The 23178-nt window shown below is 38.8% G+C and overlaps 2 non-coding genes across 2 annotated transcripts; both read right to left on the bottom strand.

Moving 5' to 3' along the window:
* Window positions 1–10110: 10110 nt before the first annotated feature.
* On the bottom strand, window positions 10111–10217 carry LOC145633368 (small nucleolar RNA R71). The gene has a single exon (XR_014112698.1). It is a non-coding gene; the product is annotated as a small nucleolar RNA R71 (small nucleolar RNA).
* A 12216-nt stretch (window positions 10218–22433) lies between these two features.
* LOC145633499 (small nucleolar RNA R71) lies at window positions 22434–22540 on the bottom strand. Its single transcript, XR_014112822.1, has one exon. It is a non-coding gene; the product is annotated as a small nucleolar RNA R71 (small nucleolar RNA).
* Between the last annotated feature and the right edge of the window lie 638 nt (window positions 22541–23178).

The following is a 23178-nucleotide window of genomic DNA, read 5'->3' as shown; positions in this document are numbered from 1 at the left end:
GGGAAGTCTTCCCTTTCTTTGATGTACTGGCCATTGAGGGTGAACGGATATGGATCCATGGCCATTTCTGTCTTCGTGATTCGAGCATTATTACGAGCCTTCATATTCAATGAAGCTTGTTTCAGATCTTCTTTTGTTGGCTTGAATCCCAAGCCAAAAGTATCCTTCTTGAGTGCACCAGGATGGCCCCAAGATTCAGCCACTTTCTTCTTGAGTCCAAGGGTCATTCTAGGGAAATGACCTTGCTTCTTCAGAATGGCATTGATACTGGTGTTTGAATAGGGATCGAAGTCGAGGTGGCACTTTTACTCCTCTTCAATCACGAGAACATCATCTAGTGAAAACCCCCAAAGATCTTCATCTTCTTCGTCATGTTCAACATGGACGATAGGAGTATCAATAACTTGAATGCGCATAGGAGAAGCATCGATAGTAATTGGAACCCCTCCAACTATGGCTTTCACTTTCTGGTGAAGCGATGATGGAATCGCCTTTAGCTCATGAAGCCAAGGGCGTCCTAACAACAGATTGAAAGAGGCCTTAATGTCCACCACCTGAAATTTGGTGCGACGTTCAATGGCCCCAGTAGTTATATTCAGTATGATAGTACCCACGGCTTGACGGCGAGTATTATCATAAGCACAAATCCCTTGAGTGGAGGGAGTCAATTCTTCATTCTTTATGCCCAACTTCTTTGCAGTACGGAGTGGGCACACATTGATTGCAGAGCCATTATCAACCAGGCTCATAGGAACATTCATCTGTCTACACACCATAGTGAGGTGTAAGGCCTTATTATGTTGATCCCCTTCCGGGGGCAGATCCTTATCAGAAAACGAAATCAGATTGCTAGTACTTGGCAACTCAGTAGTGAGAAAGTTGACCAGTCCTTGAGGAGTCATGTCATCATCAACTCCTATCTTCACCAGAGCATTCATCACAGCCTTTCGATGCTCGTGGGAAGTGGCCAAAAGCTTCCATACATTCATCTCCACCTTGGTCTTTTGCAGTTGTTTGACCACATCGCTGTTCACAAGATCGATGGGATCAACTATCGGATGTGATTGTGGTGGAGGTGAAGGTGGATTAGGTTGTTGCAACCGTCCACTTCTGGTGAGAACCTTGACCTCAAAGTCCCCCCAAACGTCTTCACTGGTTCCAAGAGATGAACAGGCTATATCCTTGAGATAGACGTCTTCATCATCATTATCCCAAATTCCATTCACTTCTTCAGTACTTGAGATAAATACAACTTCCGGCAGAGGTTCATTCACAGATTGAATGAGTATCGACGAATCAAAGGAGACTTCATCTCCCATGATAGCCAAAGCATCAGAAAGAGGACCTGTTTGAATGTTAGGCTTCTTGCCCCCTAGAGGGACAGGAAGTTGATTAGCATCGATCAGGTCTTGGATTGCATCCTTCAGCCTCCAACACTTCTCAGTATTATGACCCTTGCCTTGATGAAACTTGCAATAAGCATTGGGGTCATAGCTAGCGGTCCTATTCTCTGGCCGAGGTTCTAGAAATGGTCCGATTGGCATAATCAGTCCTTGACCATGCAAACGGTCATAAGCAGCATCATAAGTCATTCCCAAAGGCGTGTAAACCCTCCTTTGCCTTTGAAATCTTTAGGGAGGAGTATTAAGGGCCAGCACATCATTGATACTGATATTATTGGTAGCATTATTGGGCTTAGAAGACGAAGAAGAAGGAGTGTCGTTCTTCTTGTTTTTCCAAGTGCTGTTGTTATTGTTGCTACCAACAGACTTCATCAGTTCATCTTCGATATTGATTCCAATATCGTATACAGCTTCAAAGGTACTCAGAGGAAGAAACTTCAAGTGTTGCTTGTACTTATGAGTCAGATTCGCAATGAACAAGCGAACCATTTCTTTCTCCTTGGGGGGATCCACCAGGAGCGCAGCTGTTTCCCTCCACCTGCTTAAGTAAGTGGTGAAGCTTTCATTCTCTTTCTGTTTGATAATGGAGAGTTCACGTTCAGAAGTCTTGGCCTGGATGTTACACTTGTAACGATTCATAAATCTTTCAGCAACATCCTCCCAGGTCGCGACATGCTTGGATTCTAAAGAATAGAACCACTGTTGACAGGCATGCTCTAAGGAAAGAACGAACACCGTAGGGAAGAGTGTCACATCTACTCCCTTAAGAGCCATAGTTGCAGAAAAAGCCTTCAAGTGGAAAAGCGGATTATCAGTAGGCTTGAATTTGGGGATGTCAGCAGTGGAAAACTTCTCAGGAAGCTTCTCTCTTATGGACGAAGAGGTGACAGGCTGTTCCACATAAGTGAACTCTTCAGAAATCTTGCTCATATGTTCCTTAATCTTGTCCATTGCGGCAGTAGTGACATTGTTTTGATTGTCTTGTTCTACAGTGTTGACTCTAGTGGTGAGTGTCTGCATCATGTCAGACAATCTTTCAATTGTCTCGTTGAGGTTCTCAATGTCTTCCTTAGTGGCCATTGGTTGAAAGTAGACTGGAGATGAATCTTGTGGAGATGATTGAGGTGGTTTCCTTGTACGCCTCTTTGGTATAAGAGGTTGTTGAGGTATGGACTCGAACCGTAACAATCTACCCCTGCTTCTTGACCAAGTGCTGTGACACCGAAACAAACACACCTTTAATGACCAAACTTAACCTTGACCCATCCGGAAATTTTTATTTTTTTTTATTAAAAATCTATAATTTTGAAACTCTACTTATCATTATTTTTCTTAAAAAAAAAAATAAAAATACATGGGAGGATACCATCCGACTTACTCCGAAAAAAAAAACGACACAAAAACGAGACTTCCCTAAAATACGGTAAAAAAAAATGGTGCACGACTAAAAATAGTGTGTGAACACAATATGTGAGTGATTAAGTGAGGTTATAGACGCGTGTTTTGACCGTATAGCTAGACACGACACAAAACTGGACACAACATTTGCACAAAAATCGAAAAAAGGACTGACACGACACTTTCTTGGGCACCGTGTCACGGTACAGATTGTCGTGACACGGTGCAGTCTACCGTCAGACGGCAGACAGGCCCATGTCACGACACTGTTCACCGTGGCACGGCAGAAAATGCCGTGACACGGTGCGCAGTTCCAAGTCAGTTTTGTGATTTTTCCAGATTTTAACCGATTTTAGGTCCGTGCTAATTACTATGTGAGAATAAAAACCCTCGGTCATGGGTTAAACAAAAGAGCAAACACATGAAGGTTAGCACCAAACAGCCACATAGCATTTAGGCACGATGATGTAAAAAAAGTTCGCAACCTAGAGTCAAGATCTATGTTCAACTATTGGTCAAGCTTTGGGTGTCAAAAGGGTACCATGGTTAAGAGTTTGGACGCGTTAGCAAGGCAGCCTCCCTTGAGGGTGTATGCCAACGGGCGGCTCTGCGAGTTCGTGATGAAATCGAACTCGACTCCATGGTTTGGGTGGATTTAATAACTCGGATGAACCCTTATTGCCATGAGCGTTTTTGGGTTGATAGAGCTTAAATCCCCCGGGGCTAAGACGCTTGTAGAACACATACGTTTTTACAGAAAAATCGAAGGAAGTCGACTGTGAGGAAAGAAAATAAGCCACCGGACTGATTTTAGGACTGCCGTGACACGGCAAAAATTCCCGTGCCACGGTACTGTGCACCGTCAGACGGTGTACTATACCGTGACACGGCAGATTTTGCCGTGGCACGGCAGTCAGAAGATCTGACTGGTGCCCTGTTTTCCTTCGTGCGCAACCAAGTTATCCAATTTTTCCTACGGGACAGACCTGAATGCGACGTTAAAACGTCTATGTAGATGCAAAAATGCCAAATTAATCACAGGAATATTTTTTCAAGAATCTTTCAAGTCTCATCCACTCATCTTAATTAAATACGGATCACTCAAATCGATAAATAATTAAGAATCCTCCCCAGCGGAGTCGCCAAATTGTAGGCGTCGCTCGAAGTGCGCCTACGTAAAAAGCATGTTGTGAATATGCTTGGCACTCATAGGAAGTGGGAATTGACATAATAAGATTAGGGACAAATAAAGTAGGGAGCCGCCAACAAGTTTTTAAGGAACTTGTAAACCGTTCACGGATCATAAAAGGCAACCACGATTAAGGGACAACGATAGGCAACAATGATTGACCCGTGAAGGTTACACCCCATTCATAATCCATGAGATTACTAACTCCATATGGTTCGGAACCACGAAAGGAGGATCGGGGATGATGGTACGAAGTGAGTCATGGAGTCACATTCGCCCGTATTGGCCTCTACTCGATTCTTATATTGAAAAGCATTCCTGTGATCTCAAAGGCATAAAAATAATAATTCAATTCGCTCCAAACTATTACTTAACTAAATTGGTTTAATATTAATGCACACATAATTCTAAAATATTGGTGATCACTTCAATTAATAATAAGATTAAAAAGGATCCTAAACCGGTTGTCCAAATTATCTTATTAGGCGTGATTTTCAATTACATATTCCCTTTAAACATGCAATATGGTGATCATAAAAATAATAGAATAACATTAATATTAAAACCAATTTAATCACAATTCCAACAACATAAAATCGTTAGAAAAATAATAAAAACAAAAGGAGCATAATCCTTACTTTGATTCTGTTTGTTTGCAACTACAAAATAATAAACGAGTTAGTAACTTCAAGGAAATAATAAAGCAATAATTAAATTAAATTAAATAAAGTATAGTTGATTTTGGGGCCAAACCCTCAAACAGTTCTACCTTTCACGCTTTGGCTTAAGGATGGAACCACGAGTGAAGTATGGACTCCTTTGAGTACTTGAAGAAGGAATTTTGAAGTGAAAAGGGTAGGCTAGTGTTTAGGCTAAAGCATAGAAGAGAGAAAATAAAATAAGAGAATTACTCGGTGCCCCGTACATCAGAAATGAGGGGGTATTTATAGGGAAAATGTGCTGAGGGAGCACACGGAACCCTAAAATGATAAAAACCCTAAAAAAGTATCCCGCGACACGGTCAAACTGTACCGTGACACGGGAAGCTCCACCGTCAAACGGTACACTTTCCCGTGACACGGTACATAATTGATGTGACGCAGGAAATTTTCAGAAGACGGGATAAAAAACGCGTTAAGGGTTTACGCGGAAAAGACACGGAATGTCCCGTGTCACAGCAGACCTCCCGTGTCACGGGAAATCCTAGCGTCAGACGGGAAGGATTCCCGTGACACGGTGGCAGTCTGCCGTGGCGCGGGAATTTCCAGTCCATTTTCCGTCTAAATACATTTTTAACCCTAATTTGGTTCGGCTTTTTAAGTGCCGATTGATAATTTCGGGCCTTTTCTGACTTTTATTATTTGGGCTAAAATAAGAAAATAATTAAATAAAAATAAATAAAAGGGTTGGGCCAAAAATAATAAAACAATAAAGTAAAAAAGGTTTGGGCTTAAAATTAATTAATAAGTTTTGGTTGAAATTAAAACTATGCTTTTACCAAACATCAAGACTAATCATGGACTGTTCAAAATATGAAATTAATAAAATATGATTTTTTTAAGCACTCTCGGGATTAAATACTAAACCCGACCAATAGTGGCGGTGAAAGGTTGTTCATCATCAGGTTTGGTTTTGGGGAGACATTTTTAGGTGTCTACAATAACCAAAACCAAAACTTCGCAGCAGAAACTCACACTCTTCTTTATTAATACTTAATATAAATAGTAACCATTGTCATGAGCACTCAAAATTATTGATTCCACCTTAATATAACCAACACTACTTAGTAATAAGGTAAACAAGGCAAACCAAAACAAATAGGATATACGAATTAGCAAAATATGCTAAGTACGATAAGTGCAAGATAAGTAAACTCAATTTATTAGCGAACATGCTTTTAAAATCAATTCCAATAATTACAAACTCCTGATTCAAACCAATTCCAATAATTCAATAATTCAATAAAACGATTCATAAAACCAATTCCTCTTTTTAAATCCAATTCCTCACCCAAGTGTGCACACCCCCTAAGCTAGTATCTTTATATTGAAAGGCTTTTCTCGAGAAAATACTTTATCATACAAAGTCCATATTTCAAATCCGCATAGTGGGATTACTATAATCATGCTTGTAAAGATTTCATAAATAATTCATTAATTCCTCTTTAAATAAATAATTCTAATCTTTATAATAAAACAACTCAAAACCCCTTTTATTTAATTCAACATGCTTTCAAAATCAAACCTTTTTTCAAATATTATAAATAATTTAATCATTCAAAACATAATATAAAAATAATCATTCAATTATTTATTAAAACCAATTATTTAAACATACATTATTTCATACTCCTAAATCATAATTCATTCAATTTAATTCATTCATCATATAAAACATACAAAGCATACTTATTCAATCCAATCAATTTCAAAGGTATCCAACCACTTAAACGTACCATTGATCTTTGTTTAGCAACACACAAAAGAACCTCAAGAATTCTTGTCAAACGCACCCTACAAATAAATATAACCTTAATCAATATAAGGTTAACAAATAATCAACCATTAAAATAAAACCCCCCAACTAAATGTACACGAACCTTATAAAATTCTTTTTCATAAACTTGAATAATAAACTGATTTTATTTGATTAAAAATACTCATGATAATTTTTATAAAACCCCCATAATAATAATTGAATTAATTAACAGAAGAGTAGAAGAAGTAGAAAACCAAGGAAGAGGAGAAAGAAAAAGAGGTGGCAAGGAGCACCAGCACACCAGTAGCTGCTGGTGGTCAGCGTTAGTCACAAGACACACAACTACTAGATTTCATTAGTGAGTTTCTTAGCTCTCTTTGAGAATTAGATCCAATATAATCTAGAGAGTCATACCATACTCTTGTACCCTTCGGGGTTGTACTCTCATACCCCTTTTCATATATTGGATAATTAGTACTCGTTGTTGGTGGGTTGTTTACCTCATTTGAGAGTTTTTCCCACATTATTTGTGTCTCTTATTACTCTTCTTGTCCATCTTTTATCTATTTATTTCTCTATATCATTTTGTGCTTCCGCTTATGGTCCTAATCCTAACAGTGGTATCTGAGCCAAAGGTTTTTAGAGCATTTTTTAAAATCTTTCTAAGATGTCTTCGATGACAAAATTTGATATCGAGAAGTTTGATGGAAATATTATTTTCAGCATTTGGAAAGTCCAAATGAAGGTTATTCTTACCCATAGCGGTTTGAAGAAGGCACTAGATGGCAAATAAAAAAGCCATCTATTATGACTGATGAGCAATGGGAGGAGTTAGATGAGAAAGCCTTATCAGTTCTTCAACTCTGTCTGTCCAAGGAGGTGCTTCATGAAGTCATTCAAGAAACTTCGGCTACAAGCCTATTGTTGAAACTGGAGTCACTATACATGACCAAGAGTCTTGCCAATAAATTGTGCCTCAAAGAGCGATTGTACACAATTCGCATGATGGAAGGTACTCCCATCTAAACTCATCTTGGTGTGTTTACCTCTAATTTAATTTTGGAAACTTATTAAAAATTAAAATTGATGATGAAGATAAAGCAATTTTATTGGTCGTCTCACTACCCAAATCTTGTAAACACTTCAAGGAAATCATGCTTTATGGCAATAAAGAAACTTTGTCATATGAGGATGTTAAATATAATCTTTTGTCTAAAGAGAAATATGATCTTGATCGTGTTGACAAATCTTCTGAATGTTTGTATGTTGTGGGTAGTAATTCAAGTGCCAAAAAGCAGTCCAGATCGACATGACATAACTCCACCATATCCTGCAAATACTGCAAGATGCATGGGAACGATGTTTCCGATTGTTACAAAAAGAGAAGAAAATGAAAAGAAAAAGGAAATGTATGCAATTAATGTTGTAGATTCAGGTTCAGGATTTGTTCTTTTGGCTACATCTCATCCTAGAAGTAGAAATTCTAATTGGGTTCTTGACTCTGGTTGTGCTTACTGATATGTCCAATTTATATAGTGTTTTACCCCCGTCCCATGGTCATAATTAGTAGTGTTTTTGGCTCTTTAGGGCCACTTTTATTACTAATTTGTGTTTTCTAGTGTTTTCGTAGTTTTGGTTGAGTTTTACAGGAAATTGAACTTTTGAAGCATTTTCCCGGGTTTTCATGGATCAACTACGGAAATAAGAGGAGCACGACCATCTTTGAAGCCCAAGGCCGGTTAGAGTCATCAAGCCGGTGATTAAGGGCTCGGTATGTGATACCGGGGCAATTGGACCAAGTAATCAAGGCCCGATGAGGAAATCCAGATTGGGCCGAGGAATCGAGCCCAATCAAAATCCAAGCCTCGAATAAGAAGATGGGCCCGATCGGGCTAGCATACGCTCTATCGGGCGGGTGCGCGCAAGGAAGCATCAAGGAAGAAGCCGCGCATGATCGGGTGAGCGTAAGCTCGATCGTGCGCATCACACTAGCAAGGGCATAGTGAAAAAGGCGGGCCCGATCGGGCGCGTGTTTTTCTAAGGTCTGATTAGTTTTGTCTTAGGATTTGTTTTAGGGAGGTTTAAGTACGATTTTTGTACGGAATTTTAATTACCTTCTTTTACTCTGTCTTAATTATTTTTCTTAGATTTTATCTCTCTACTTAGCTTTTAGATTAGTTTCTCTCTCATATACTTTGTTCTTAACTCTATTCTTAATTCCAGATTTCTTTGGTAACAATTTCTCTTCTCTTAATCTTAGTTGTTTATTTTATTCCTTTGATCATGTCTTGTTTTATTGCTTTGATTAGTTTAGTTTTTATTATGTGTGAGTAGTTTTATTTCTAGGGTTTGTGGGGATCCATAAATAATATGAAGGGGTAATTTATTGTTGTTAATTGTTAATGCTAGATTAATTTCCTATTTATTGATTTAATGCTTTGTGACTAGATTTGCGCATATCTTTTATGCATGAGTTTAACAATATTGATTCGAGATTCGACAGATGAGAATTGATGTTTAGGTCTAGTTTCAATAGGCAGGTTAATTTATAAATGGTTAAGTCGAGATTCGAGAGATGAGATTTAATACCGGTAAATTAATTGTGTGATTGTAATACGTAGTGAAAGCCCTTTATGATCTGATTGATGTATGCATTGATGATTGATTATTATGTTTTATCCTGCGATATTATTTATTGGTGAACCTATGCCCTAGGCCTTTTATTTATTGTTTCTCCTCCTACTTTTATTCTTTCCCACTTTTACTCTTAGTAGTTTAGTTTCCTTCGATTATTATATTTTGGTTACTTTATAATCTAGATTATATCAATTAATTAGGAATAGAAAGACTCGTTTCTCTGTGAATTCGACCCTACTTCCCTATCTACATTAGTTAGAGGATTTAGGAATTACTTTTGATTAGGGGATACGACTTAACCCTATCAAAATTTGGCGCCGTTGCCGGGGAAACGGTTTTATTTTTGTTTCTGATTATTTTTGTAGTCTAGGTTATTTCTTATTGTCTCAGAGAATGTTAGTTCTTTGAGGCAAGTCTCATATTTTTTCTTTTAGTTTTTTTTTGTTTATGCCCAGGTGTTCCAGATCAGGGTACGTCCCATTCGATCCTGAGATCGAACGATCCTTCCATAGACAGAAGAACCTTTACAAGCAAATTCTGGAGGATTCTGGTGATAATAATAATCACCGAGATCCTCCAACTGGTTCTAGCAATTCAGAGGTATCCTCAGATCCAGAATCAGAGATGACAACTCCAAAGAATCTTAGTGATTACTCACAACCAAAGCTTACAGATTTCCCACATCTCAGTCCCACCCCGGCTCTTGATGGGGTGTAATTTGAGATTAAACCTCAATTTATAACGATGATAGAGAGGAAGCAATTTAGTGGAGCTAAGGGTGAAGACCCAAATCTTCACATTGCAGACTATTGTCAGTATTGTAATACCATCAGGCAAGCCGGGGTCATACAAGACCAAATCAGGGAGATTCTCTTTCCTTTCTCTTTAACTGGAAAAGACAAATTATGGTTTAATGGATTAAGTAGAACTGCGCTTGGTATAACTGATTGGGAAACTCTTGTTTTGAATTTTTATAACAAGTATTATCCTGCAGAGAGAACAGCCGTACTACGGAGTGTAATTCAGAACTTTGCCCAAGAAGCCGATGAAACTTTATATGAGGCTTGGGAGAGGTTCAAGGATCTACAAAGAGAATGTCCCCATCATAATTTGGCACAATGGCAGTTAATCCAAGCATTTTACAATGGCATTGGAAATTCATCTAGAATAATTTTAGATTCTGCAGCTAGTGGGAGGTTTATGAATCGTAATGTTGATGATGCAGGTCAGGTTATTGAAGATATGGCGATACATAATTCCCAATATGGGAATCCTATAGGCTTTGATAACAAGGGGAAGCATAGTGTTGACTCTGTATCCTTTTTGCAAGCTCAATTGATCTCTATCTGCCAAAAATTAGATAATCTTAGCACTGCTAATATAGCTAATGTTTCTGCAATTAATAATAATGCTAATGAGGCTTTCTGTGAAAATTGTGGAATTTTAGGTCATTGGGAACAAGATTGCAGGAGTTCCGTGGAGCAAGTTAATGTCTTTCAAGCTTATAGGCAGAATAACCCACACTCCAAAACCTACAATCCTAGGTACCGGAATCATCCGTACCTTTCCTACCGGAGTACTAATGTTCAAAATCCACCACCACAAGAACCACAGGCGCCACAACAACAACAACAGAAATATTACCATCCCAATGCTGGCAAGAAGAACCAACCACAACAATCCTCCTCATCTTCCGACCCTGCTTTGGTAGAAATTAGAGCGATGCTGGTTAATATGCAGAAGCACATGGAGAGTAGAGATGCACAAATTGATTCAATTCTAGCACATAATAAAATTGTAGATAATCAAATTGCGCAACTTTTCGCTACTCTACAAGCCCGCCAACAGGGAGCTCCGCCAGCACAGCCAACCAGGCCTACGGATCAAGCCTATGCAATTACCCTAAGGAGTGGTTCAAACTATGAAGGGCCCCCTATGCCCGGAGATGATGAACCTATTTTATTAAATACTACTAATCTTGATTCCGTTAAACCTGACAATGTAGCTAATAGCCCTGCAGGGCTAAAGCATAGTACTAATATATCTAATTCTATGTTGCAGGGTACGACTCTAGAGAAGGTGGCCACCCCAGATAAGAGCAATATTGCTCCAAAGCCAGTTATCAAACTTCCATTCCCAATCGTCAACTGAAAACAAATTTGGATAAGCAGTTTGGTAAGTTCCTGGAGATGGTAAAAGATTTGAAGGTAACAGTTCCCTTGACTAAACTAATCACACAAATTCCTACATATGCTAAATTTATGAAGAAATATTGACAAGAAAAAGGTCTATTAGTGAGGTAGAGATAATAGCTTTCACTGCAGAGTGTAGTGCCGTAATTCAAAATAAATCTCCATTGAAATTAAAAGATCCGGGTAGTTTTTCTATCCCTTGTCATATAGGCAATCTAATGATTGATAATGCATTGTGTGATTTGGGTGCTAGCGTTAGTGTTATGCCATTAACTGTGTGTTCCAAGTTGAATATGGGTAAATTAAAAGCTACTAATATTACTCTACAAATGGCAGACCGCTCTTTCAAATACCCCTTAGGTGTTTTAGAGGATGTTCCCGTTAGAGTAGGTAAATTTTACATACCTGTTGATTTTGTTGTTCTTGATATGGATGAGGATATGCAAACCCCAATCATTTTGGGTAGACCATTCCTCAACACTGCAGGAGCAATTATAGATGTGAGAAGTGGCAAATTAACACTATCAGTAGGGGACGATAAAATTATTTTTAATCTTAATAATACCCCTAAAAGCCCCATGACAGAGGAAAAGTGCTTTAGTGTTAATGTGGTTCAAAGTTATTCTAACAAGCCCCAAGCTCTTGTAAAAGATCCCTTGGAGGCGGTATCTTGTGTTGCATCCCTTTCAGATGAGATAGACAAATGGCAGAAGGAAGTTGATGTAATAGAAAGAGCCCTCTACACTGTCGGTCTTGGCTTTGAGGACGAAGAGGTGGAATTAATCAAGCAAGTTGTGGAAATTGAGCCTACGGTGAGTGTTCCGCCAGATCGAGTTGCAAGTGTTAAATGCGATGACAATTTGAAGCAACCCTCGATCAAAGAGAGATCTTTAGTGCGTAGCATTGAAGAATCCCCAATCCAGGTCAAGCAGGATCCACCAGATAAGGTGGATTGGCGTCCCACAGGGTATGTCAGGAAGCCGCGTCTTAGCCTAAACACCGCTAGACCGGGTGAGAAACCACCCGACCAAGCGTTAGGTCCAGGGTATTAGTTCTTGTACTTGGTAAGAAGGTCGTACGGGACCTAGATAAACTAACGCTTTGCGGGAGGCAACCCGTATTTCTTGCTTTCTAGACTAAATTTTTCGTTATTTTTATTTTTATTATTTTTATTTTTTTAGAGACGTGAGGAGAGTGAAATTTTACCTTTCATGAGTGTTTTATACAGGTTTTAGATCACAAAGTACGGAGATTTCAAGAGAAAAAGGCGAAGAAAAGAGAAGCTCCAGATTGGGTACGGGCCCGATCGGGCGGAGGTCGCCCAATCGGGCGCGCACCTAACGGTCATAATTGAGCATTATTTTGCCCGATCGGGCAAGGAGTCCCGATCGGGCGCGAAATATGGAATTTATCGGAGCATATAATCGCTCGATCGGGCGCGCAAGTGAGGAAGAAAATCAAGGGAATCTTCGCCCGATCGGGCGGAAATTTGGAGAAATCGAGTTCTAAGAAAAAAAAATCGGGCGAAGCTCGCCCGATCGGGCGAGCAATCTGGTGATTTTAAGGTTCGTGTTTGCGCCCGATCGGGAGCACACTTCACATTCCAGAAGGAACTACTTTCGCCCGATCGGGCGTGCCTATTTTCCAGAGGTTTTAATCCTCCTTCTCCCCTTTTCTTTTCTTTTTCTTTCTTACTTCATCTTCTTCTTCATTACTTTCTCTCTCTAAAACCCCCATTTTCATACCTTCAAACCATATTTCTTTTCAAGATCTTCTCCAATTCTTCCATCCAAACTCAAAATTTTTTACATATTCTCAATCCCCTCTTCTTTCTTTTCGATCTACACTAAATTTCTACCACTTTCTCTGAAATTTCTCCAAAACACTAAGAGAGTGAAAGCTTCAAATTCCACCATTTCTCACAAAAATGGCATCCAAAAGATCTATAACCGCAAGGGGTGAAAGCTCAAGGAAACAACAACCACCATTGGTTGACCCGGAGCTGCAAATTCCGGGATGGAGCGAGGTGGTGATAGCCTCACAAGAAAAACGACAAAGGATGCTCAACCTCATCTCGAGGCAGGTAATTCCTACACGTTTTGTTCATCATTCTACGCTTTCTAGATTAGGAATCGATAAGCCGGTAGAAAAATTGTTTAAGGGTATTGGAATGGGTGGTTTATTTCAATTGCATTATGATACTTATGACTATTTAACTTTGGAATTTATTTCTAGTTTTAATGTGATAAAATCTAATGCTTTAATTACTTATGTTCAATTCCGTTTGCTTAATAATGATGTGAGATTAACTTTGAAAGAATTTGGTAAATTATTTGAGTTAAAATCGGATAGGCCTATTGAACCACCCCATGACAACATTGCCGTTGTCTATCAATCCCTCACGGGGGATGCTAATCTAAACCTCCAATATGCCAAGGGCACTTGGATACAATATCCCGTGCCAAAATTTTGGTAACGGTTTGTTGGCCTCACTATCTTTGGGAGGCATGAACCCGCCAATGTAAGGAGGGATGAACTAGAGTTGTTAGGGTCTTACACGATCCCTAGGAGTGACAAGCTAAACATACCTCATAGGATATCCCAACACTTTCAACGGGCGGCCAACGCGGCCGAGAGTGGTAGGTCTAGGGCCCCTATTTATTTTGGCGGTTTAGTCACCCACATAGCGGTCAAGCACCTTAATTTTGTTCCTAACAACTTTAGGAAAGTAGTATGCCCAACTCATATGGACTTATCCTACTTAGGTAGCCTCAACTGGATTAATGTCATAGGGGGTGAAACTTGGTGGGTAATCCAAAGGGAGTCGGGTAGAAGGGACAATGCCTTTACGTTGCCTAACCCTGTTTTGACTAAGTTTGAGAAGGGTCAACCTTCTTACACCTTTGTTTCAGGCAACCAAGGTGAGGCTCAAGCGGCTCACCAAGCACCACCTTCACCACAACCTCAACTACACCCTCAACCATCACCCCATCCCTACACTTATGACATTCCCATTTCTTCCACGAACTATAACATTGACCCAAACGCCCCTTATGACTTCTCGGCTTTTAGGAGCCAACTAGATAGGATTGAGATGGGGCAAGGGAGAGTAGAGAGTATGGTGCGAAACTTGGATACGAGAGTAGGGTCTCTAGATAGAAGGGTGGGGCATGTGGAGAGAAACCTTGGGAGGGGTTTATACCCCATGTATGATGACTACGCACGTCGGGGGGCTATTCCCCCCGACTCACTTGTTCCCGATTGGTTTCAATATCCTCAAGGAGGATATTTGGACCCAAGTGCCTTTGGTACCTATGTGGACTACTCTTCGGTCCACGGCTATGGGATCGATGCTCCTTTTGGTGGGCTTGGGGGGAATGTAAACCCTAACTATTTTGCAGGTGGTTCGGGTTACGGAGGTGGCGGTTCGAGCCATGGTGGAGGCTATTCGAGGATGGATGAGGACGATCAGGACTAGCCATGCTGGGCTAGTTCCCGAGCCAATGAGGACATTGTCTGATTCTGGCTTAGGGGAGATTTATTGCTTTCTAGATTAGTTTAATTGCTTTCTTATATATGAAAAATACAAAAAAAAATTGAAAAATAAAAAATCCAAAAATACGTTCCAATGAATTGTAAATCATGCTTCCCTGTGTCCCATACTTAGAAAATATTATTTTGATTCTTGGTATATGATAATGAGCTTTGTGAATTTGTTGATCATGATTTGAAGTTTAGTTGTTTGGATTCCTAAACATGCGTCAATTTTGCCAACTATTTGTGAATATAGTGCCTGACTAGTTGATTTGGTTAGGAATGTGTGATAGTTCCTAGTATGTTAATGAATTTGAGTATTGGTTTGCAACTATTAGTAATATTTATATAGCTCAATATTATGCACATTGAGGAGGACGAAGGCATTTGTTCTCTTAGGAAGCCTTCAGACGATATTAGATACATTTGTTCCCTTCTTGTTACCCATGTTGTTGCTTGTGCCCTTTTATTGTTTATTTAGCCACATTACAAGCCTATATGAGCCCCATTGGTTACTAGTCCCAAGCTTGGCTTGGGGGAGTTATTAGTTGGTGAGGTGAGGGAGTTGTGTTGTGCATATCAATTGCACAATGTGGGAATAAAAGAAGAATGATTGTTCTATGATATTATGATTGGAAAATATTGATGTTTTGTGATACAAAGTTGAAAATTTCCAATATGAGGTAAAAAGAAAAAAAGAGCAAAGAAAAAAAAAGTTGTTTTATATGTTCAAATGTTCTATTTGAAGGTTGCTCAAGAAAAAAAAAAAGAAAAAAATTCAAAAGAAAAAAAAAAAGTTCAAGTTTTGAAAACAAAAAAAGAAAGAAAAAAGAATAAGTAGTTCAAAGTTTGTTTTAATTCACTCTATTTCATATTATCATATTTTGTGAGTGAATATGTAAGTGTTGGGATTGTGTTGTGTATATGATTGTTTGGTGAACTTTTGTGGAGTTGAGTTGTGATTGGAGATGTTTTGGTCATCACTTGTTGTGACCTAGGGTTTTATTAGGATATGGCACCCTTAAGCATGGCTTTACTCTCACATTTTCCTAAATTTATCCTACCCTTTACCCTAGCCTTACATTACAAGATTTAAAGACCTTCCGACCTTTGTGCATAAGAGTTGTATGAATGTGAAAGTGTTGTTTATCAATGCAAGTTATGATTTGACATATTTCAAGTCGACTAGTAGGTTGAGAGTTCATTGTTTTAAACACACGAGAGTGTGAGTTCGGAGGGCATTGTTCACAAATAAAGGGGTTGGTTGGAGAGCGATCGAGTACATCTTTTACTCACACATAAATGAGAGTTGAGTGTGTGAACACTAGTCTTGAATTCTATATGCTCATGTGGTTTGCTCTACTTGACAATTGTTGGGGATGAAGGATGATTAGATGAATGAGATTGATCGACATTGAAGCATGTTCATTAGATTTATCTTGAATCATTTGTGCTTGATTTTGTTTATTGGGATGAGGCATGTTTTATATGTTCACTGATGAGCTCTTTTCTTAGGGACAAGCAAAGGTTTGGCTTGGGGGATGATCCAATTTATATAGTGTTTTACCCCCATCCCATGGTCATAATTAGTAGTGTTTTTGGCTCTTTAGGCCCACTTTTATTATTAATTTGTGTTTTCCAGTGTTTTTGTAGTTTTGGTTGAGTTTTACGGGAAATTGCACTTTTGGAGCATTTTCCCGGGTTTTCATGGATCAACTACGGAAATTAGAGGAGCACGACCATCTTTAAAGCCCAAGGCCGGTTAGAGTCATCAAGCCGGTGACTAAGGGCTCGGTATGTGATACCGGGGCAATTGGATCAAGTAATCAAGACCCGATGAGGAAATCCGGATTGGGCCGAGGAATCAAGCCCAATCAAAATCCAAGCCTCGAAGAAAAAGCCGGGCTCGATTGGGCAAGCATACGCCTGATCGGGCGGGCGCGCGCAAAGCAGCATCGAAGAAGAAGCCGCGCCCGATCGGGTGAGCGTAGGCTCGATCGGGCGCAGCACACCAGCAAGGGCGTCGTAAAAAGAAAGGCGGGCCCGATCGGGCGGCACTTTGCCCGATCGGGCGCGTGTTTTTCTAAGGATCTGATTAGTTTTGTTTTAGGATTCGTTTTAGGAAGGTTTAAGTATGATTTTTGTACGGAATTTTAATTACCTTCTTTTTACTCTTTCTACCTTCTCTTTTAGATTTTCTCTCTTTACTTAGCTTTTAGATTAGTTTCTCTCTCATATACTTTGTTCTTAACTCTATTCTTAATTCCAGATTTCTTTGGTAACAATTTCTCTTCTCTTAATCTTAGTTGTTTATTTTATTCCTTTGATTATGTCTTGTCTTATTGCTTTGATTAGTTTAGTTTTTATTATGTGTGAGTAGTTTTATTTCTAGGGTTTATGGGGATCCATAAATAATATGAAGGGGTAATTTATTGTTGTTAATTGTCAATGCTAGATTGATTTCCTATTGATTGAATTAATGCTCTGTGACTAGATTTGCGTAGATCTTTTATGCATGAGTTTAACAATATTGATTCGAGATTCAACAGATGAGAATTGATGTTTAGGTCTAGTTTCAATAGGCAGGTTAATTTATAAATGGTTACGTCGAGATTCGAGAGATGAGATTTAATACCGATAAATTAATTGTGTGATTGTAATACGTAGCGAAAGCCCTTTATGATCTGATTAATGTATGCATTGATGATTGATTATTATATTCTACCCTGGAATATTATTTATTGGTGAACCTATGCCCTAGATCCTTTTATTCATTGTTTTCTCCTTATTCTTAATCTCCGTAGTTTAGTTTTATATCCAAATTTACATATTGGTTACTTAATAATTTAGGTTACTTTAATTAAATTAGGAATAGAAAGACTCGTTTCTCTGTGGATTCGACCCTACTTCCCTATCTACATTAGTTAGAGGATTTAGGAATTACTTTTGATTAGGTGATACGACTTTACCCTATCTGATTCCCTATCATGTCTGTTTTCAGCAGGATCTCTTTGTTGATTATCAATCAATAAAGAATGGTTCTGTTTTTATGGGTAATGATTCTCGTTGCAAAATTCATTGAGTAGGATCTATTCGAATCAAGTCTATTGATCGGAATATTAGAGCATTATCTAATGTTCGACATGTTCTCGTCTTGAAGCAGAATCTAATCGCAATGGGTACTCTTGATTCTAAATGGTGCACGTTTTCAGCTCAAGGTGGAGCTCTCAAAGTCTCCAAAGGTGCTCATGCATGAAATTATGAAGGCCATTTAAAGTGGAAATCTATATGTACTTCTACGTTCTTCAAGTCCGGCTTCATCATACCAAACTTCAAATTAGTGTTGGCTTCCACGTCAAGCTAGTTCAAACATGTCACTTTCTATTTCTAATCCCGAAGATCATTCGGGTTTAACATATGACATATTTGCCTAATATCCTTCGGGGTTCATACAACAAGTACACACTATTATGGAATTTGTGCTAAGGTGGAGAATATCTGTGCTAAGGTGGAGAATGTTGGGTACATGTCACAAATTAAGTCACAAACAAGTTATTATTATTACTTACAATATCCTTGGTCTCCAAGGCATAAAGACCCTTGGTCTCTAAGGCATGAAGACCCTTGACCTCCAAGGTTATTACACTTGTTCTCCAAGGTCAAGGCTTACAATCCATCATATTCCTCTTGTTTTGAGGATATGACACAAGACATACAACTACTAGCTCATTAATGAATATTTAGCTCTCTTTGATAATTAGATCCAATATAATCTAGAGAGTCATATCATACTCTTGTACCCTTTGGGGTTGTACTCTTATGCCCTTTTTCATATGTTGGATAATAATTATTACTCGTTGTTGGTGGGTTGTTTACCTCATTTGAGGGTTTTTCCCACATTAAATTTGTGTGTCTCTTATTACTTTTCTTGTCCATCTTTAATCTATTTATTTCTCTATATCATTTTTTGTTTCCGCTTGCGCTCCTAATAAACTTGGAGGACACGCACGAAGGTAGAAATTACAAAGGTGAAGCAGTCCAAAAGGGGATAGCATTCAAAGGAGTTCTACCAAAACCTAGAGGATCACAGACCGAAAGATGACTAGTCATAGGACAATTTCAAAAGATATGACTCAGTAAATCCTAATCCCGTTAATAGAAAAGACACATATATAGGGTCTATAAACAACCCTTGCGTTTGAAGCGTAGGAGCGGAATCAAGGGGGGCTAGGGTAAGCCATGTCCTTCCTTGATTTTATATAATACATACTTGTATGAGATTAGTAACATTATAATTTTACAATGCTTGTTAGGTAGTGGTCAAGCGTGCATGGGAGATCGTTTCTCTGCATTCATGGCAATGGTTCGAACTTTCTGTTAAACTCAAGAACGATTGGAGAAAACGGATTAAACTTTGTATTGATAATAAACACATATATATACACAATACATTAGGAACCTAATAAGCCTAAAACTCCTAATAAGATAAACTTAACATAAATACAATATTAACATAAATAAACCAAACCGGCTCTAATACTCCCCCTCAAGTTGGAGCATGCAAATCGCGAATGCCCAACTTGCGTAAAAGAAAACCAAATTACTGTCGTCCAAGAGCATTGGTTAAAATATCTACCAATTGATGACCTGTCGGAACATAGGAGGTAGAAATATTACCGTTTAACAACTCATCACGAACAAAATGACAATCTACCTCAATATGTTTCGTACGTTCATGAAATACCGGATTCTTGGCTATATGCAAAGCCGAATGATTATCACAAAACAACTGCATAGGCTTAGAGTGCTTAACACCAAGAGCAAACAACAACATTTTCAACCATTTCAACTCACGAGAAGTAAGAGCCATACACCTCTAGTAGGGTGTTTCTTAGTCTTCCAAGAAACAGGTGAATGACCTAAGAAAACAAAATAACCTGACAAGGAACACCAACTTAATGGACATGCCACCCAATCACTATCATAAAATGCCGTCAAGCGTAAATCCGTCGTAGGTCGCAACAAAAACCTTGTCCCGGACTACCCTTAAGGTAGCGCAACACACGAATGGCCGCATCCCAATGAGAAACCTATGGAACACTCAAAAATTGTGCCAAAACAGCACTGAATAACTCAACTCCGGTCGAGTGACCGACAAATAAACCACACGGCCAAACAAACGACGATATTATTCCGGTTGTGCGAATGGCTCACTGGAAGCATGTGTAAGACGATGATTCTGCTCCATCAGAGTGTCGATGGGTTTACAACCCAACATTCCCGCCTCAGTCAAAATATCAAGGGCATACTTTCGCTGAGAAAGAAAGATGCCCTCTGAACTTGATGAGTGTCATTTATGGCACTCATTTGGTTCTCTTTAGGATGAATTTCATGCTATTCTATAGCTCTTTTACTTAGCTTTTCCTTGATTTTACTCTTTATTTCTTTTAGTTTTCATTTTCCTAGTTAGATTTCTTTCTTTATACATTTCTTGGTTTATTTGTTATTTTCTCTTTTATTTGCTTGTTTTCCTTTAATTTTCAGGTTAAGGTCGTTATCCAAGTTTCCCGAGGCCTCTTCCCAAGTTCGGCATTGATTAGGATGTCTATTGTTCTCCATTTGAAGCTCAAGCATGGAGAAGTGCAAGTTCTTAAAGTCCTTGAGTTGTGCATTCAAGCCGTGGGGGCATGATTTCTAGTCTTGAACCCGCAAACATGGAGTTTAGAAACTGCAAGGTTTTGTGTTTATCAAGAGCATTAAGTGGAACGTACGAGGAGCATTGGAATGATAGGAAAGAGGGCCTCCCTCTGGCACGGGCGCGCCTGTCTGGGTCCCTGTTCCGTACCAAGATTTGCGCGGCCGCGCTCCCCTTTTTGGTCAGCCGTGCCTGTATGGGTTTATTTGGGGACGATCTAACTAGCTTCTCTTATTTAGTTTTACTATATATAGATTTTCTTTCTATTTTAAGAGAGAGAAGAATTAGAGAATTATTAGGAGAATTAATTCAGAAATTAGGCTTAGAATTTTAGAGAGAGAAACTCTAGATTGTAGAGAGAGAAATTCTTGATTGTTGATTGATGATTGAAGATTGTTAGTTTTAGCATTTCCTCCATTGAATTGAAGCAAGTTTGTAAGGATTTCTTTTACTTTAATGTAATTTTCAGCTTATCATTTCAATTAATTGTTTTGTTAATTGTTCAAGTTTGAATTGAATTTGTGATTGAATTAGTTCTATTAATATGTTGATGATGAAATTGTTGATTAGCTTAGTTTTGATCTTAATTTCAATGGATTGTGAGTAGTTATCTTGCTAGGGAAATGGTGAAGCATGTATGAGTGATAGATTGATGCTAATTGGGGGAAATTGATGGAGTTGATTATGTGATTGAATTGGTTGATTGATTAAGTGCATGTGTGTGATTAATTGAAGAGTAGCTAACTTTGATTTGTTACACTAGAATGCATTGTAGGCTTGCATTGATACGGAAAATTGATATGTGGCTTGCTTTTGTCGATTAAGTAGGTTTGCAAGGCTCCTAGTTAGAGTCTCTCGTAGTTGGCGCTAGCTTGACCTCTAGGAGATTAGCCTACCTTACTCTCTTGACTGCTTAGTTGATTTTCTCTCGCAACACTTGACTTAGTCATCTTCAATCCCAATTAGCTATGTCCATTCCGAGTACATGCGGATCCTAACCCTAGTGCTTGTTAAATTTGATTTCAATTTGATTGTTTTGAATACACACACCTCACTTTATTGCTTCGAAATAGCTTAGCCTTGACTTTAGCATTAATTTCCCATTCCTGGTGGTTCGACCCTCGACTTACTCTATGCTTTGTGTAGGGGTGTGTTGAGAAATTATAAATTTTTTTTTTACTAAGGGTAGATTAGTTTTCAACGACCTAGTCTCGTCTTCGGGTCAAAAATGGCGCCGTTGCCGGGGAATGACATAGATGATTGCTATTATTGTTGAGTCCATTTCACCTTAATCTCAAAAGTACAAAAAAGAATTTTCTCTTTAGGCTACATTTGTAGCCGTGCTATTGATATTTGCTTTGAGTTTTTGTATGCGTAGGATAAGAGAAGGACTTTAGTGCCATTTGATTCGGAAATTGAGAGAACAATAACAAGGATAAGGGTTGCTAGTCGTTCTTTGAGTCCAAGCTCTCTAAGAGAAGAAATTCACCAAGAAAGAGAAAAAGAGGATCAAGTAAGCATGGGAGATAATCCAATTAAGAGTTGCTTTGAAGGAGTTGGGAACTCCCGGTGCATATAGGTTTGAAAGTGGGATTGCATTGCCAACAACACCGGCAAATGACTTTGAAATAAGACCGGCCATGATCACTTTGATTGAAAGTAGACAATTTAGTGGGGCTAAGATTGAGAGTCCGCTAAACCATCTCAAAGAGTTTGAGAAGTATTGTAATACTATCAAAGTGAATGCTGTGTCTCAAGAGTTTATTCGGCTCAAGTTGTTCCCCCTCTCTCTCATAGGTCAAGCTTTGGAATGGTTAGACAAGGAGGTCAAGCCAAATTCTCTTAGAACATGGGATGAATTTACCAAGGAATTCTTGTCTAGGTTCTACCCCCAAAAGAAAACTGCGAAGGCAAGAACTTTGATCCAAAGTTTCAAGAAAAAACCTTGTGAGAGCTTGTATGAAACTTGGGAAAGGTATAAGGAGTATCAAAGAGAATGTCCCCATCATGACATCCCAACATATCAAATCATTCAAATTTTCTATGGAGGGTTGAGTCCTCAAGGCAAATCGTGTCTTAATGCGGGAGCCGGAGGCCCAATCATGAACAAAACCGAAGAAGAGGTTATGGACATTATAGAAGATGTGGTGCGCCATTACATGGATTGGCAAGAAGGAGAAAGAAAGTCTTCAATCAAGAATGGATCAATGGTTTACTCGGTTGATCACCTTAATGCCATCAACAATCTATCCTCTCGAATTGCAAGTTTGGGGAAGGAGATGACAACAATCAAGGCCAAGCTTGAGAGTGCAACTTCCAATGCACAAGGTCATCCCTCTCACATTAAAGGGAGAGGTACATCTTCTAACTCTACTTCCCTTTCTACTTCTCACAATATGCCCAATGGATGCTTGTTTTGTGATAATTGTGGGTCTTATATATGACCATGATGCTTCTACTTGTTCAAATGGGTTTGAAAATCTTGATGTTGGTGAGATTAATGAATGTGAACATGTGAATTTTGTCTCAAAAAATAACAATGGTCAAAGGTTTGATGGACCAAGAAACTTTGGAAATAGAAATTCTCACCAACAAGGTGGATTTGATAACTATAACAATGGTAATTATAGGAACCAAGGAAACTAAAATTTC

The sequence above is a fragment of the Chenopodium album genome, chromosome 5 (genome assembly GCF_948465745.1).
Source record: "Chenopodium album chromosome 5, dcCheAlbu1.1, whole genome shotgun sequence".
Taxonomy (NCBI): Eukaryota; Viridiplantae; Streptophyta; class Magnoliopsida; order Caryophyllales; family Amaranthaceae; genus Chenopodium; species Chenopodium album.
The sequence above is the reverse complement of the archived record's forward strand: the minus strand, read 5'-3'. Positions and strand labels throughout refer to the sequence as shown.